Genomic DNA, 15,507 nt, shown 5'->3' with positions numbered 1-15,507 from the left:
AAATACAGCTCAAAGATTACACTTATGAAAGCTCACCGCACTGCATTTAGCTTTTGTTGCCGTGGTCACACGCACGACACGTGTTTCTATCGGCACTGCCATGCTGTTTGCCATTTACCTGCCATTTGAAGGAGTTGACTGTGCAGCTTCTTTGAATAACATTGAAAGCTGCGGCTTATGATCAGTCTTAAAGGAGGGGAAGACGAGCCGGCTCAAGGTCGGGCGATCCTCAGGCGGTAATCTTAACCAGGAAGAGGTGTTGAAACCACCCATCCTGTGCGAAGGAATAGCTGCTGCTGGTTTACAAGGAGTTCACACACAGCGCCTGCACCAGCCACCGTTTTTTTTTTGTTTTTTTTCAGCCACTGACACTCTGCACCACAGCAACCAAAGTCCTTTACAACATTTTCTAACAGCGTTGCACTGCGTCGCGTGTCATAACCACTCATCTCCCATCGCAGCCATGAACACAGACCTGAGGAGTATATCAAGTATGGTGGGAACAAGATGTGTTAACTGCACCATGAGTGGCTTTGTGCGTATGTGGGAGTGACCTCAATCTGTATTCTTTTGACCCTGGTAGATAGCCATCCATCAGCCTGGTTCAGTCCAAACCCAAAACCTCTGATATGACAAAACTGCATGTCTGCCCTCCTGGCTGGCAGTCGGGAGAATCTTCAGAGAAAGATATGTGAGTAAAGTGAATGTGTGTGTTGATAGGAGTAGAAAGAATGCAGCAGCAGAAAGGGAACTATCTGCATGGGACATTTTGAGTTTCCTTGTAAAGATTGGTAATGTTTTATGCGGTTAAAATTCATGGCACATGTGTGTGTGTGTGTGTGTGTGTGTGTGTGTGTGTGTGTGTGTGTAGATTCCTGCCTCACTGTGAGCAGGCGTGTGGTACAAGCCAGGGAAAAGTATGAGCGTGGTATGCTTTGCATTAATGCAGGGGATGAGACAAAAAAAAAACAAAAGAAAGAAAAAAATTCATTTCTGGCCAAGTCCAGAAAAACTTTCACTTCTCCCCTTTGCTGCCTCTCTCCCTCCTCTCCTCCTTTCTCTAACACTATTCACATTTTACAGGCTGCCATTTCCACTAAATTAGTGCCCAGGGTTTTAATTGCAGTTTATGAAGCTCATTTATTGGCACAAGAGTCTGTGTTTGTGTGATCTGGCATCTAGCGAGGCAGGCCAGTCCTCTCCAAGCCTCCCTGTGGTTTTGCATTTCTTCCCCCCTCTGTTGTTTTTCTTCTCCCCCTCCTTCCTTTCTTTTTAACACCAGAATGTTGCTGGGCTTAACCGTACATGCTGCTGTTTTTATAGAGAATTAGCACTTCTCTACCCAGCGCTGGCTGTGTGGCTCCACACTGGAAGTGTTGTCTTTAAATCAGCCCTCCCCTTTAAAAACCGCACCGGCACGTGCCAAGAGCCGCACATTTAGCATGCACGGGGCTAGCATTTCTTGTGACTTCCATCAAAGCACGGAGACCATTAAATGATGTTATGGTAGCAAAACGTGATGCACAATAAATGTAGTTTGTCGTTTATGACCGTTATACATGCAGTAGGTTATGGAGCCGGTGATCCTCACAAAAAGAGCCGACATCGCAATGACCCAAGACGATCTGACTCTCCCGATTTCTCTTTCTCTTCCCCGCTCTCTTTCTCTTTTCCTCCACATCATCCCCTCCATGGCATTCCAGTGACACCCTGGAGGCTAATTAAGCCTTAATTACATTTGTTGGAATTGATTTGTGATTTAGTCTTTCCTCTGTTGTTCCAGCTCATTGGCCCCCATAGAAATGTCATTAATGCACCATTATTTTCACGGGCGGTCTAATTAAAGGGACATACTCTCTGGGTTTCCTCTGATGAGATGCTGGGAAGGGAAATATGATGGCGACTGGCACCCCGATGATCCAAAATGGAAGACGCAGTGGGAGGCAGAGGGTGTAACGTAACCTTGTGTGTGGGTAGGGAGGCGTTGTGCAGATGAAGGGAGCCAGGTGGTTAGTCTGGGGAGGGAATCTCATTCATGTTGCAGGACATGCCATTATCGTTTGTTCGGCGTAGATGATGGATGGAGAAGCGAAGACACGCGAATCATTTTTGGGTTTGCTTTAACAGCGCGTACAGACACGGAAAGTACACCATTTTTGAGAAATATGTTGATTATCTTGCCAAGAGTTGGATGAGAGAATCAATACCACCCTCACGTACAATAAATATTAAACTACAGGCAGAATTAATCAACAAGTTGAAGGTGTATTGTGTGAGCCAGGCTTGTTGTTTCCCTCTGTTTCCAGTCTCTATGCTAAGCTCGGCTCTACCCACATATTAAACTCACAGACTTGACAGTGGTTTGGATCGTTTCATGCTCGCAACATTGGATCAAGTAAATTCCCAAATAGTCAATGTCTTGAAGATAACTCCTGACCCTTAAGTCACATGTAATTGTAATCTTATTTTGCGGAAATCCAGCACTTGGTGTCGAATGTTTTCTCCTGCATATTCTGTTTTCTCTACTAGATAAGAGGAACGACGGAAATTTGATGGGAAGACGTGGAAATGAAAGATACACAAATATGACCCTATCCCACATTTAGCCTCTTCCCCCTCCGGACCCAGGCCTTTTAAAAAAACTGTCTGCACTGCCTTGATGGTGGGGACCTGAGTAACAGAGGAGCAGAACGCTCGCAACACTGCGCAGCTAAGGAAGCAAAAGTACGCTTGATTCCCTTTCAGAAATATAAAGCAGAATTTGGAGTTGGCAATTGTTTTGTGCTTCTTTTAAAACACTGGTCTTTCCTTAGGGAGGTTTGTGGGAGGGGGGGGGGGGGGGGGGGGGGGGGGTTGCGGTGCATTCACATGTGGAAGCTCAAAGCACTAACAATCTTTCCCAGCCGGCTCTGGCCTCATATGGCCTATGGTATCCTGCTATGAGCCTCACAGCACAAGACTATTCCCTGTCTATCTCTGGTTCTCTGACTGCTCCTCTTGCTTTCGTTGCATTGCTCACAAACTTGCTGCCAGAGTGACTGCCTGCCACTCTCCTCTGCCCTCAATTTTAGCGCAGTTCTATCAGTTGTCTGCATGCACCCTCTCTGTCTGTTATGATTGTGTATAATGAGACCTGGTCCAAAATGCTGGCTGGCAGGCTGATGGGTGTGTCAGACAACTGCTTCACAGTTGGCTAGGCTGGTGAGGGGGGGGGGGGAGTATAGAGGGAAGGAGAGAGGGAGAAAGAGAGAGACTGAAAGGCAGAGGGAGGGAACGACAGAGCGGGAGATAGAGAGGGAGAACAAGGAATGGGGTCACTTGAGTTTGTTGCTCATAGGATATCAAGCAGCTCACTCCCTCCACCCCGTTTGGTAGCTTGGCTGTTCCGCTACCTCCCTCCCTATCTCATCAGAAACGCCATCTTTGGGAGTTTTACTACAACAACAATGTCCTTCATAAAACGATCCGGCAACCCCGCTTTGAATCCCGGCTTAATCATGCCATGTAAACGGCGATGGTGAAGTTCAAGTGAAGCATTAAGTAAGCTGAAGCCTTGTATTTCTTTTTTTACATGGCATTGGCAAAGCGCAGCAGACGTTATTAAATGCTTTGATACAGGTCGCTTTGCAGGGGAGGAAAAAACGCTAAGATGCAGAGATGTTAACCATGTCGGTAATATATTTTGTCCCTCGTAAAGGTGTTTTCCTTAACTTTGTCGAGTTCCTGCGATTGCTGAGTCATCTGGAAAAAGCAGTGCTCTCACATTCTTTATTCTTGGGTAATGCAGCATAAGAGGACTTCCATTTTTAGCCTTAAGGCAAATTACATTAAGCCACAGTTCAGTGAGCCCTAATGCTTTGAAAGTAACAAAAATCGACGGAGAGGGATGAAAGTTTTTTGATACTGCTCAGACTTTCTCCCGGCAAGGCCTCTTTTATACCTCCTCCCTGCCACTGAGCGGGAAAAGAATGGGTTAAACCTGTCTGCGGCCCACATCTGGGAATCATTTGAAACATTCCACAAGGCTTACCACATGTTTTCAGATGGACTAAGTCCTGCGAAAGGCTCGGCTGTCAGAGGTTTGAAAAATCATCTCTTTTTTTTTCGCCAGGAAGGGAAAAAATGAGAAAGAAAATGAAACTGTATAATGGGTTTTCTCTCTTGCAGGTGAGATTAGGCAGGGATATGGGTGCGTTAGCAGGGCTGTCCCCTGTGTGTGGCGGCATCGTTGGGGGTGGCGCTGTGTGTCTGTGTTTCCCCGTTGTCCTGCATGTCGGTGGCATGTTATTCGTATATGTGTTCTGTGTGAAAGCTGTTTCTTAATAGCCAGTTGCAGTTCAAAGGAGGCTTTGGGGCTTGGCTAAATGTTTCCATTCGGCTGATACAATCTCATCGACTCTCGCTTTCTTCCCCTCACTCATTTCAACTTTATTCTTCACAACCTCGCACCATAAAGCGAACCAACGTGAAAGCCATGTATCCTTTCAGCACCCTTGTCCAGACACGCTCATATACACGGGTGGCACATTCATGTTCTCCCAGGGTAGCTGCATTGCGTGATATAATTCTATTTCCTAAATCCAATCATATAGCTTTCAGTCTTGCATTGAAGTGCTTTCCATGGTGGCAGCGTTTTGATTTAACCATTATGCTCTCTACTATGAATGACATACTATTAAAGGGGAGTTGCAAACTGCTTGATGAATAGTTGGTTGCAGGGAGTTCCAAATAAATATGTGGCTTTAAGGGCAGCGGCAGGCTGGACGAGTGTCAAGGGACTCTGTGGATGGTCACCGACCACCAAGCCTTGGCACCTTCACGGTTCTCTCTCTTACACTGGGTCTCAGATCGCCTCCAACTGTATACCCAAGAAAGGCTGCTCCACTGCTGGCCTGTCTGACGTCAGGCCCCATGGCTCTCATGTTGCACCGGCGCATTAGACGCCCCACTGTAATTGTCCACTGACATTTGGGGAACTTGAAATGTTTCTCTTGGGTGTGTGACACCCTATGCAGAGGAGCAACCCCCCCTCCCCCGTCTCTGCCACCCCTCTTATTCTCTCTGAACCAGGCCGTGACATGTGGTATGTGGCCCCATGCTGGGGGTGAAAGCATTCATCGGGCTGGCTAATGTTACCAGACTTTAGAAATAGCACTGTATTTTTGCACTGGACAGTAAATAGGCACCCGATGTTTAGAGGCGGAAAATGAGCACCTGTTTAGGACCTAAGCATGTGCTTTGTAAAATGAAACGTGAGAGAGACTCTCCACTACAGTCCTGTAACAATAACTATAAACTGGGACTATTGAACAGTATGTTATTGGTTTCATTGGAGGGAATCACATTAGAGCCCTGTGAGGCCACTGGGCTCTAAAAGCATCTCAGGAGTGTGTCTGTATTAAGTAATGTACTGGTTGTCAACCTTCTTGGCTGGTGACATCTTTAAGGAACATTATTGGAAATGGCCTCATTCACTGTCTTGCATAGTTAAATATCTTTTACAGTATTGAGCTACAGCCAGCAGCCCGTTAGTTTAGCTTAACATAAATACATGAATCAGGGTAGAAACGATGGCCTGGCTCTGTCTAAATGGTAACGAAATCTGCAAGCATCATCCGCTGAAACTCCAGCCAAGATATAGTCCAGCACAATTAGTTGATCAATTAGTGAGCTTTAGCAGTGCTGGTAGACAAATTTTCTTTCCATGGGATAGCGCCAGAGCAGCTATTTCCCACCTGTCTCCAATCACAATGCTAAGCTGAACTAATCAGTTGCTAGCAGTGGCATAAAGAAATTAGAGTAGTATAAACATAATTTTGCGCAGAAGGAATATTTGTGTTCAACTCTCTATCCTGTTGATCTCAGGACCCCTTTCAATTTTTGTGTTGACCTCTCAAGGGATCCTGACCCTCGGAGAGGGAAGCACTGGCGTATCAGTTCAAAGGAGAAACATTTCTCTTCAATTGTAAATGCCATCCTTGTTGCAATTGTCACTTCTTGAAAGCCTTAAAAAGCAGGGTTGTGAACATTAGACGCGTTGGTCCTTTTCAATCCGTACAGTAGTCACACACAAAGCCAACGCACTTGTTACAAGCCGCAGAGTCGAGTCCGACATTCTGAAGGTTTGCTTGTATACATGGAGGGCATGTAAAGCATTGAACTGAACATGCATCCCAAGACTTTTCAGGATGCTTGGCATGTGCTCGTGGCCGTACAGTACGTGCTGAAATGCTGTATCTGTATCTGAGAGTAGAGGGGAGCTACACTAGACTGCAAAGCCATTAAGATTCAGCTCCAGTAACTTCCAGTGCAAACCTGGCTACAAGTGGAGGATGCAGCTGGGCTGAGGAGACCCCAGAGGCCTTACTATCCGACCTAGAGATATGTAGAGGAAACCCAACGCCACACAATACAAATCCCCACACTGAAGTATAGTAAACCAGGGCGAGCCTACCCAGTGTACATGAACACATGCTATACACACGTATGCCGGGCCCCACTTCCACCTGTCAGACGTCAGTGAAATAAGACAGCCCTCATGTCTTCAACCGGTCCGTTAGGACAGCAACTATTTCCACCAGTACATGCTTTGAGCATTTGATGACTCCCCCTCAGTCCATGGTTACGTGCATGCTTGTGTGTCTCATGCACCCCCCCCCACCCCCCCCCACACACACACACACACATACACACCAGAACTGCATTCCTCACTTGTGTGTTGATGTGTGACAACAGACACAGCTCAGTGCCAGTCAGAGCTTTTGTATAAGAAAGCCTTGAAGGCAACGGGGGAAACAAGGAGGATACTGTCGCTTGCACTCTCTCTATCGGCAGTGTCATTGCTCCCAGGGAAAGTTGAACAGCAACTGAGAGGGTGACATGGAGGCAAAGCATGTCGGTAGCTGTCTTGTTGGCTTTTGGCCAATCATATGGGACTAAGGGTCTCACATCTACCACCTGTCACAAAACTTTGCTTTCTGGGGCGGAAAGCTATTGAATGTAGCTTTTACATCTGAGAGAGCGAAGAGAACCTGAGCGTTCCCCTGGCACACAAGTCCCTTGCACGCAAACACACTCACAGGTGCATGAACTTCTTTGCACCGACTACTGCATGCACACGCACACACAAACACACACACACACACACACACACACACACACACACACACACACACACACACACACACATGATTCATTTGTTGTTCATGTCTTTGATTAACTCATGATTTTCAAGGACAATCACAAATGAAAAGGAGGTTCAATTGTCTCAAATCAACCTAAATTAGTCAGTGGTGAAATATCGAAAAGGGTTTTAAATCTAAATTATAAATAAATAAATTTGCCACCAAGTGACTTACAGTTGATTGACTAGTAAATGGTCCATATGTATGCATGAAATAAACTGACCCTTATTACTAGTTTTGTCTTAAATTATTTATTATGTATTGCAGACAGAATTTGGTTTTCTGAGCTTTTATTGTATATTTTACTTTTTCGTTTTAATGAACCATGTACATATTCTTTAAATTGAATCTGCAGTTTCAGCAACAAGCCGAGAGCTAATTTTCACATGCAGTCCCTTTTGGCACAATTACAGTAAAATCATGCGCACAGTCATAACATCCATCACAAATGCAAAATCAGCAGAAGTTTACATTGAACATATTGCAGTTCTAGACTACAGAAAAACCTACAAACCAGACTGAATGTGATATAATAAAAAACGTTTTTTTTTGTTTTAATACAAAACTTAAAAGCAGCATCAGTGAACACACAGTTAGGTTGCTCTCAGATGTGTATAATTTGGCTATAGAGCTGCTGATGGATCCGAGGCCTAGCAGTGGCGGCTTACACAGAGGAGGCTGACTTCCCAAATGCAGTGTGACAAAAGGGGACACGTCAGTCTGCCATGGAAGATATTTTAGAGGCTTTAATGGTGCTCTCAGCAGGACATGGAGGCACAGTCACGCGATGGAGGAGGGGCCATATTGTTTAAATTTTCATACAAAAGATACATGTGTGCATATCTAAAAATTCTAGAGAGGAACATTTTGAGACAGATGTTGGGGAGGCATTTTGCATTGTATGATTATATGAATAAGGAATGCATGATTTTTGATATTCTCAGATTTCAGATGTAGCATCCCCTCACATCGTGTAAAATCTGTACTAAATTGTCTGTCTGTCTTTGGCTAGTTGCCACACTCCTCTGCAAACGTGTGTTTGGTTGCATCGCCTTTAAAATATCTCAGTTAAAAAGAATGAAACATTCACTGGAGTGTGTGTTCAAATCCACACACAGATACAACCAATTTGTACCCATGTTAAGCTGTTTTATAAATGCACACATCACAAATGGAATAATTATTAATATTTGACCTACAGATTTTTACTTCAACTTCACAGATGTAATAAGCTTTCAAAAAGCTTCCTATAGTGTACAAATGTCTAAAAAATGTTTGTGACAGTCTCCGTATTTATCTACAGATTGTTAAATGCATGTGCATGGATCGCCTGAAATGCATTGATCAGCTTACATGTGCATGTGGACTCTTTTTACAGTCCACTCCACAAAGATTCACAAATGTACGGTGCGTTTAACTGCTGGTGAGAACTGGGACATCCGGGCTTTCGGTGAATTTGTGTCATTTCAACGAGGGAAAGACGTTTTTTTCTAAATAGACAGAATAGCTCGTCACCCCTCAATTAGAACACATACAATATGAAATAAAATAAATGATATCGTCCACATGCACGTGTAAGCTGATCCATGCACATCAGGCGATCCGTGCACACGCATTTAACAATCTGTAAATAATTACAAAGAATGTCACAAATATCTTTAGACCTTTGTTCACACAGGACACTTATTGAAAGTGAACATTATTGCACCTGTGACGCTGAAGTTATAAAATCTGTATGTAAGGTATTTACATTTATTTAGTTGGTGATTGGTGCCATTGTAAAAACTGTTTTACGTGTGCACAAACTGCTTCCTGTGCGCATTTGAACATGCACGTGTGTACCCAAAATTACGCGCAAATCATTGTACACATTTGTATAGGGCTGCAACTAACGATTATTTTCAAAATCGATTAATCTGTCGATAATTTCCCTCGATTAATCGATTAGTTGTTTGGTTCAAAAATGTCATAAAATGGTGAAAAATGTCGATCGTGTTTCCCAAAACCTCAAGATGATGTTTTGTTTTGTCCACGAAACAAAGTTGACAGTTGGTTAACTGTCATAGAGGAGCAAAGAAACCAGAAAATATTCACATTTAAGAAGCTGATATCAGAAAAGTTTGACTTTTATTCTTCATAAAAGCTACTTGAACTGATTAATCGATTATCTAAATAGTTGGAGATTCATTTAGTAATTTATTAGTAATCGATTAACTGTTGCAGCTCTACATTTGTAACTCTCATTTTTCACTTGTAGACCAAGTGCTACACACTTGTGACCATTCTGAGACTCATTTGTCGCCATAGAAGACGCCATTGAATTGAATTTATTTAAAGGTTTAGTATCAATCAAGTCCTTTTCCAGAGCGCAGATTGAGTTTTTGTGCATTTTTTAGTGGAGCTGCGAGAAGAGCTGAGAGGAGGAGATACACAATTACAGCGCAGTTGAACGCATGTTGTACTCTCTTCCTCCTGTCGCCCCACATCATCTCCGCGGAGCAGAGAGCACATCTGGACAGAACAGGACATCCACTTTTTTTTCCCCCCATAAAAGGAGAGGGGGCGGGGTCAGGGCCGGTGTTGGATTTCACAGCCAGAGAACGTGAGTGCAATGGTTGCCTCTGAGAGCGCCGTGCCAAACTCGCCTGCTCCCTGAGAGAGACTCCCCGCCTCTTTACCTACGGGTTGGCGAGTGGAGAGAGAGAGAGAGAGAGAGAGAGAGAGAGAGAGAGAGAAGGGGGGCGGCTCAACTTCACCCAGCACTCGTGAGAGCCACCGTGAGGAGATTTGAGAGTCGAGAGAAAACTTTGCGCACAGTACCTCCGAGGAGAAATTAATACAGCTGCGCGGCTGAAGCAGAAGAAGAAGAAGAGGGAGAGGGAGAAGAAGAAGAAGAAGAAGAAGAGGGAGGAGAAGAAGAAGAAGAAGAAGAGGGAGAAGAAGAAGAAGAGGGAGAGGGAGAAGAAGACGAAGAAGAGGGAGAAGAAGAAGAAGAAGAAGAAGAAGTTTCCGCGGCGGCAGCAGTCCGAGGGCACCGGGAGGAAGAGGAGGAGTCAACAGGTCCCAGGTACTACCATCCACTGGTCATTGACAGCCCTGTCGACACTTGACAGCGCGTCTCCAGCTGTCAGCCTCTGTCGTGCAGCGCGTGAAGCCGCGGTCCTCTCTCTCCCCCCCCCCCCCCTCTCTCTCTCTCTCCCCCCCCCCCCTCTCTCTCTCTCTCCCTCCCTCTCTCTCTCTCTCTCCCCCCCCCTCTCCCCCCCCCTCTCTCTCCCCCCTCTCTCTCTCTCTCTCTCCCTCCCTCTCTCTCTCTCCCCCCCCCTCTCTCTCTCTCCCTCCCTCTCTCTCTCTCTCCCCCCCACTCTCCCCCCCTCTCTCTCTCTCCCCCCCTCTCTCTCTCTCCCCCCTCTCTCTCTCTCTCTCCCCCCCCTCTCTCTCCCCCCCCTCTCTCTCTCTCTCACTCTCCCCCCTCTCTCTCTCCCCCCTCTCTCTCCCTCCCCCTCCCTCTCCCACCTGGAGCGTTTTTAATGCGTCACGCTTTGGTCACGACGCGCACGAGCGTGTAACAGGTCCCGCGTCGCTCACGAACAGACACGGCTTCGAGAGTCCCGTCAAGTTCGATGAACTCACGGCCACTTAAGCAACCGGTTGCATTGTTAGAAATAAATAAATAAATAAATGATCAAAAAAAAAAATAAACTCCATAGTAGAGCGAATTGATGTTCCCGCGTTCGGTTCAGGCTAGCATGCGAGGCTAACGCGTCCCCGCTCCTCGGTGTTGCTTTCAAAGACTTCCCTCGAGTCAATTAGCCGAAGCGAGCTGTCGACCGCGCGGCCTGCTGCTTCGGGAAAAAGTGCACGTGTGTGTGGAGGTTAAGACATAAGCCGTGTGTCTGAGCACCGCTTTGTTTTCGCAGCGTCTGGACTACGGAATGTGGATAATGTACCCCCCCCCCCCCCCCATCACACTTAGTGCATTCGTAGATTTCGGTCAGGATTGCCCCGTTGTGGGCTATTTTAGTCTGGAGGTGAACTTTGGCTGTTGGTACCGGTCACATCAGGAGCCCGCTTCCTCCCCTCGGCGCTGCTGTGAGTGGGTGAACAGGCAGAGCTCACGGGGGGGGGCGACAACCACAGCCTTCCATTCTTCTCATGTGCTCCAATGAAAATCTGCAAACTGGATGATCCGACACTCGCACAGACGCATTCCTCTGAAGGACAAGAAGCCTTTCAAGTACTGCCACCGCAAACTTGACAGACATCTCAACCAATTTGTTAACACCTGTGATTAACCCCTGTCAAGATAATGTGCCAAGCGGAGGTGTCTGGAATTAAATGTCAGGGCTGTGTTAAAACATTTCATTTTCATAATGTGCCCCGCAGCGCCACAGACCTGCAGTGTGAGCTTGTAAAATGTTGTCTTGTTAAAAGCCCCAGATCACAGTGCTCATTACCCCCAGTTCAGGGCTGCAACAAGCACTTTGCAGAAGCTGCCTTTTGTGTAATCCGTTAAGTCGGCGCACTGCATGATTTGTCCTATTGATATTTCAGGATGACACTGATTCATTCCCATTTTCTGATCTTGGCTGCAGACTTGGAAAGGCAGATCTTTTTGTTGTTGTCATTGTTGTGGTGTGGGGATGGAGGGAGGAAAAACAAGATGCTCTTTCCTGTGAAAACCTGTGACATTCAGAGCAGGACGCATTAGAGGGCGAGTCACTCAGTGGGAGCTTTGGTGTTTCTCAGGGTTTTCCTTCGCTGTCAACTCATCTTTCGGTATGATTCACCTTGATTTAAAAGGTTGTGCCATCGCTGCAGCTGGGAGGGCCCGGGTTAACATTAGTCACATTAGATAATAAGTTGGATGATAACCTTTAGATGTAAGTTGTATTGTCTCAATCCCCATGTCATGGTAATCACAGAATTTGAAAAAAATACAGTTCCTTTCTCAATGGTTTGGAAAATGGTTATCTGAAATGTACGACACTGACATAAATTTTAGATCTAACCAAGACATGATGTCCTCAATATTTTGCCGACAGCCGCTCTAGTCACATGTTCTTCCACGCTGCCTCCTCATGGGTCATCAAGGAAAATTTAAAATAGATTTTTGCAACAATATCTTAAAAACTGAAGAACTTGGAAATTACGGGTGTGTTTTTTCAAGATGTTCCACTGCTCAGTGTTGTTTATGAAAATGCTGCGCTCTTCTGCTATAGAGCAAAAAGGCGAGAGTTGTTCTCCGTGATACTGTCAAAACCTTTTCTGTCAAGCGTCAACGGGAAATTGGTTCTCTCCTCGTGTGAACCGTGCCAGTGGAAAGCCTTGCACGCCTTGGTTTCGGCGAAGCAGTGGCACACTTAACTCTACCCCCCTCACATCCCCCACCCCCTCACCACGTCCCGCTCCTTCCTATGCAGATTGTAAAGTCAAGTGCAAATGACGCTGGAAAGGAAATATGTATTTTTTTGCCTTCTTTGTTCTATAAAAACACAGTAGTAGTGAGTCAGTAGCTCCCAGCGTTGTCAGCTTTATTTGTCACATTTGATTTGAAGTTTTTTTTGCTCTACATGTGGAAGAAATCACTTTGACTAGGAGGAAAACAGTGATTTATTAAAGGTATGATTACTCACATTTAGGGACAGTTTTGCGCAGGAAATTAGAAATGGCATTCAGATTATATTTTCTTTTACTTTGTGTGTTGAATTCGGTAGTTTTGAGTCACTTATTATATTATATTATCATATTACATGGTCACCCTATTGAATCACATTTATTTGGCCTTGGAACCTCCAGAAAAGCCTGTAGTCTGTCTGGAGGATTTGTTTGGTTCAGCCAGTCGTGGTAGAGTTGGCCTCGCCACCGCAACCCGCTCCCCTGTTGTCGAAGAGACAGGCTGACTCACGCGGCTGTGGCTGCGCAGCACAAACTCATCAGGCACTGACAGATGAGACATGCCCCCCAAAATGGCAGGGCACCCTGGAGATGTCATGTCACCCCGCTCTTTCCCAACAGTAACCACCTCTACCCAGTCCCACACACACTAGTGGTAGCAGGGGTAAGAAGCGTTTCAGTGAAAACCACCTTGCAGAATAAGAGTTGCGTGGGCTTTGAGGAAGAACACAAAGGGGTCCGTTTTCTGAATCTCTTTTTGGTGTGCACATGTTTTGGTTTACCGATTCACTCATGTTGCAAATGAAATCCATTTAGTTTGTCAGCAAATAACATCTCTGGCCTACCAGAGAAACAGTTACTTCTACAAATGAGTCCGGTGAAGCCAAGCAGCGTGGCTTTGCACTAATAAAAACAGCCTTTGACCTAAATGAAACAGGCCCCGAGTCTGTCAGAATAAGTAGAAATAAATTGGGATATTACAGTGGTTTGGCAGTGGTACCCGATGACGTAGTCGTTGCCTTAGGGACTAGGGCGAGTGTGGGAAAAGGAGGAGAGAAGGGTGGGAGCCGATACCAGGAGAGTGTAGCTGAATCGGAGTGGGATTTTTTTTGGGGGGGAGGGGAGTGGGGCCGCTGTGATGTTGGGATGTGGGAGCTCCGCTCACATCGGCCAGCGGCAGTTAAACAGACCAGCTTCTGCATGCTGATTCTCGTTCCGCTGCCCTCGGCCTTGCCAGGCACAAAAGAGTTAACACTACCCCCCCCCCCCCCCCTTCACACTACTTCCTTTTATTCCTCTTTTTATGGCTTTGATGGTATTAAATAATCTTTACATGTCAGAGTGCACGGCTCCCAGTGTTCATGTCGAGAGAGCAATTAGGTCAGAGTGGTAGAATAACTTGGTTTGATCCCAGCCTTAAAGTGGCAGGGTACCTCCCTTCAACTTGTGCTTTATATTCACCTCAGCCCCTCAGAGTGAGATTTTCAAAGAGGTCCACGGCCAGTGGGGTTATCAAAGCACTCAGAGGGAGAGAACTTTATATCTCTCCGTTTATAGTCTTGTAATAAAATGCCCCAGAATGGATTATCGGTTGTGATATTTTAGGTTTCTCACTATGATAATTTGCCTGAAGAATCAGGCCACGTTTGTCTCCTTTTTCTAATGAGGTTGAGCTAAAGACCAATATAACCTATAATCTTGTTGATTGATTTTAGATGTAATATAAGCTTCAGATTGTTTTGGTAGACCTTGAGGTTATTTACATCCATTTGCAGATTTTTCCCCGACAGACATATCCTCCAGATCACACTGAACAATGATAAATTGAACGCCCTGTATTTTTGTTTGTCGGTTCTGTTTCGCTGTGATCTGTGTTGTAACGTTTCCCAGTGCCTGCTGTCCCAGGTTTGAGATCGCATTTCTACCATTTGGCATGTGAACGTTCTGGCTCATGTCACAGCATTTCATTGCCCTCGTCACAGTGCTTCATACTATTTTCCACACTCATTTTGTACCTTGGCTTTGAAAGTTTCTCTGCCCGGTCGGACAGTCCCCCGGCTTGACGGCTGACATTTCCAGTGAAAGAGCCCTATTGTTGGTTCTTAATCCCCCTCTCCATAAAACAATGGTATCAATTGCTTCCACTGAGTACATCCACAGCTCTGAGTGAGAGACAGGCTAGCCGGGCTTGCCGACATCTTCATTTCCACAGATAGCTCTGTGCTCAAGCCCACAGATTCCTCTTCAGGCATTTGCTCTAATATTATCTCTGTAGCATGAGAACCAGCCCTTGATCATGACCGCCCTGCCACCTCATAAAGGTAGAAATAATGGCTTTATGTATGTATTTATTTTCCCGGGGAGACCCCCCCCCCCCCCCCCCCCCCCCCCCCCACACACACACACACCTTCTTAGTGAATGGGCTCCATTTAATTTTCCTTCATTTTCCCCAGGACACTGCCGTTAACTTTGACAGATGATACGTTCTTTGACTCAAACAGTGATCCGGAGCACACTGTCACTGGAAATTGGATTTGCACAGCCACCCCCTTTTTGCTCCTTGCCTTTTCTCCATCTCTCTTTTTCCTCTCTCTCCTCCTTTATTTTGCTGTTGCTCTCTCTCTCTCAGTCAGGGCTGGAGGACACACTGCTAATATTCTTTTTAGAGCCATGCTGTACAGCTGAGCTGCCAAGTTAACCCTCTGCTGCCATGAATCAGACAGCTAGCCAGATAGTCGGTGTCACTTACACAGATGTCTGACGAGCCAATCTGTCCTTAAGCGCTTCTAAATTTATGTAGTGATTTTTGTTCAAAACCTTCCATCTGATATGTTGACATTGGTAAAACTTTAGATTTCTCTCTTGTTTAAATAAATGAATCTTTGACAATAGAATAAATATTAAAAAAAAAAGACTGCTCAGGTGCCA

The 15,507-nt window shown here is 45.6% G+C and overlaps 1 protein-coding gene across 3 annotated transcripts in view; it reads left to right on the top strand.

Annotated features, from left to right (window-relative positions):
* Positions 1-9,820: 9,820 nt before the first annotated feature.
* The window catches only part of raraa (retinoic acid receptor, alpha a), a 132,894-nt gene continuing 127,207 nt past the window's right edge, over positions 9,821-15,507 (top strand). For all 3 annotated transcript variants that reach the window (XM_035612252.2, XM_035612251.2, XM_035612250.2), the window contains exon 1: positions 9,821-10,251. The gene's annotated coding sequence lies outside the window, so the exon portion shown is untranslated. The remainder of the gene's footprint in view (positions 10,252-15,507) is intronic.

Source organism: Scophthalmus maximus, chromosome 16, assembly GCF_022379125.1.
Source record: "Scophthalmus maximus strain ysfricsl-2021 chromosome 16, ASM2237912v1, whole genome shotgun sequence".
Lineage (NCBI taxonomy): Eukaryota > Metazoa > Chordata > Actinopteri > Pleuronectiformes > Scophthalmidae > Scophthalmus > Scophthalmus maximus.
The sequence above is the reverse complement of the archived record's forward strand: the minus strand, read 5'-3'. Positions and strand labels throughout refer to the sequence as shown.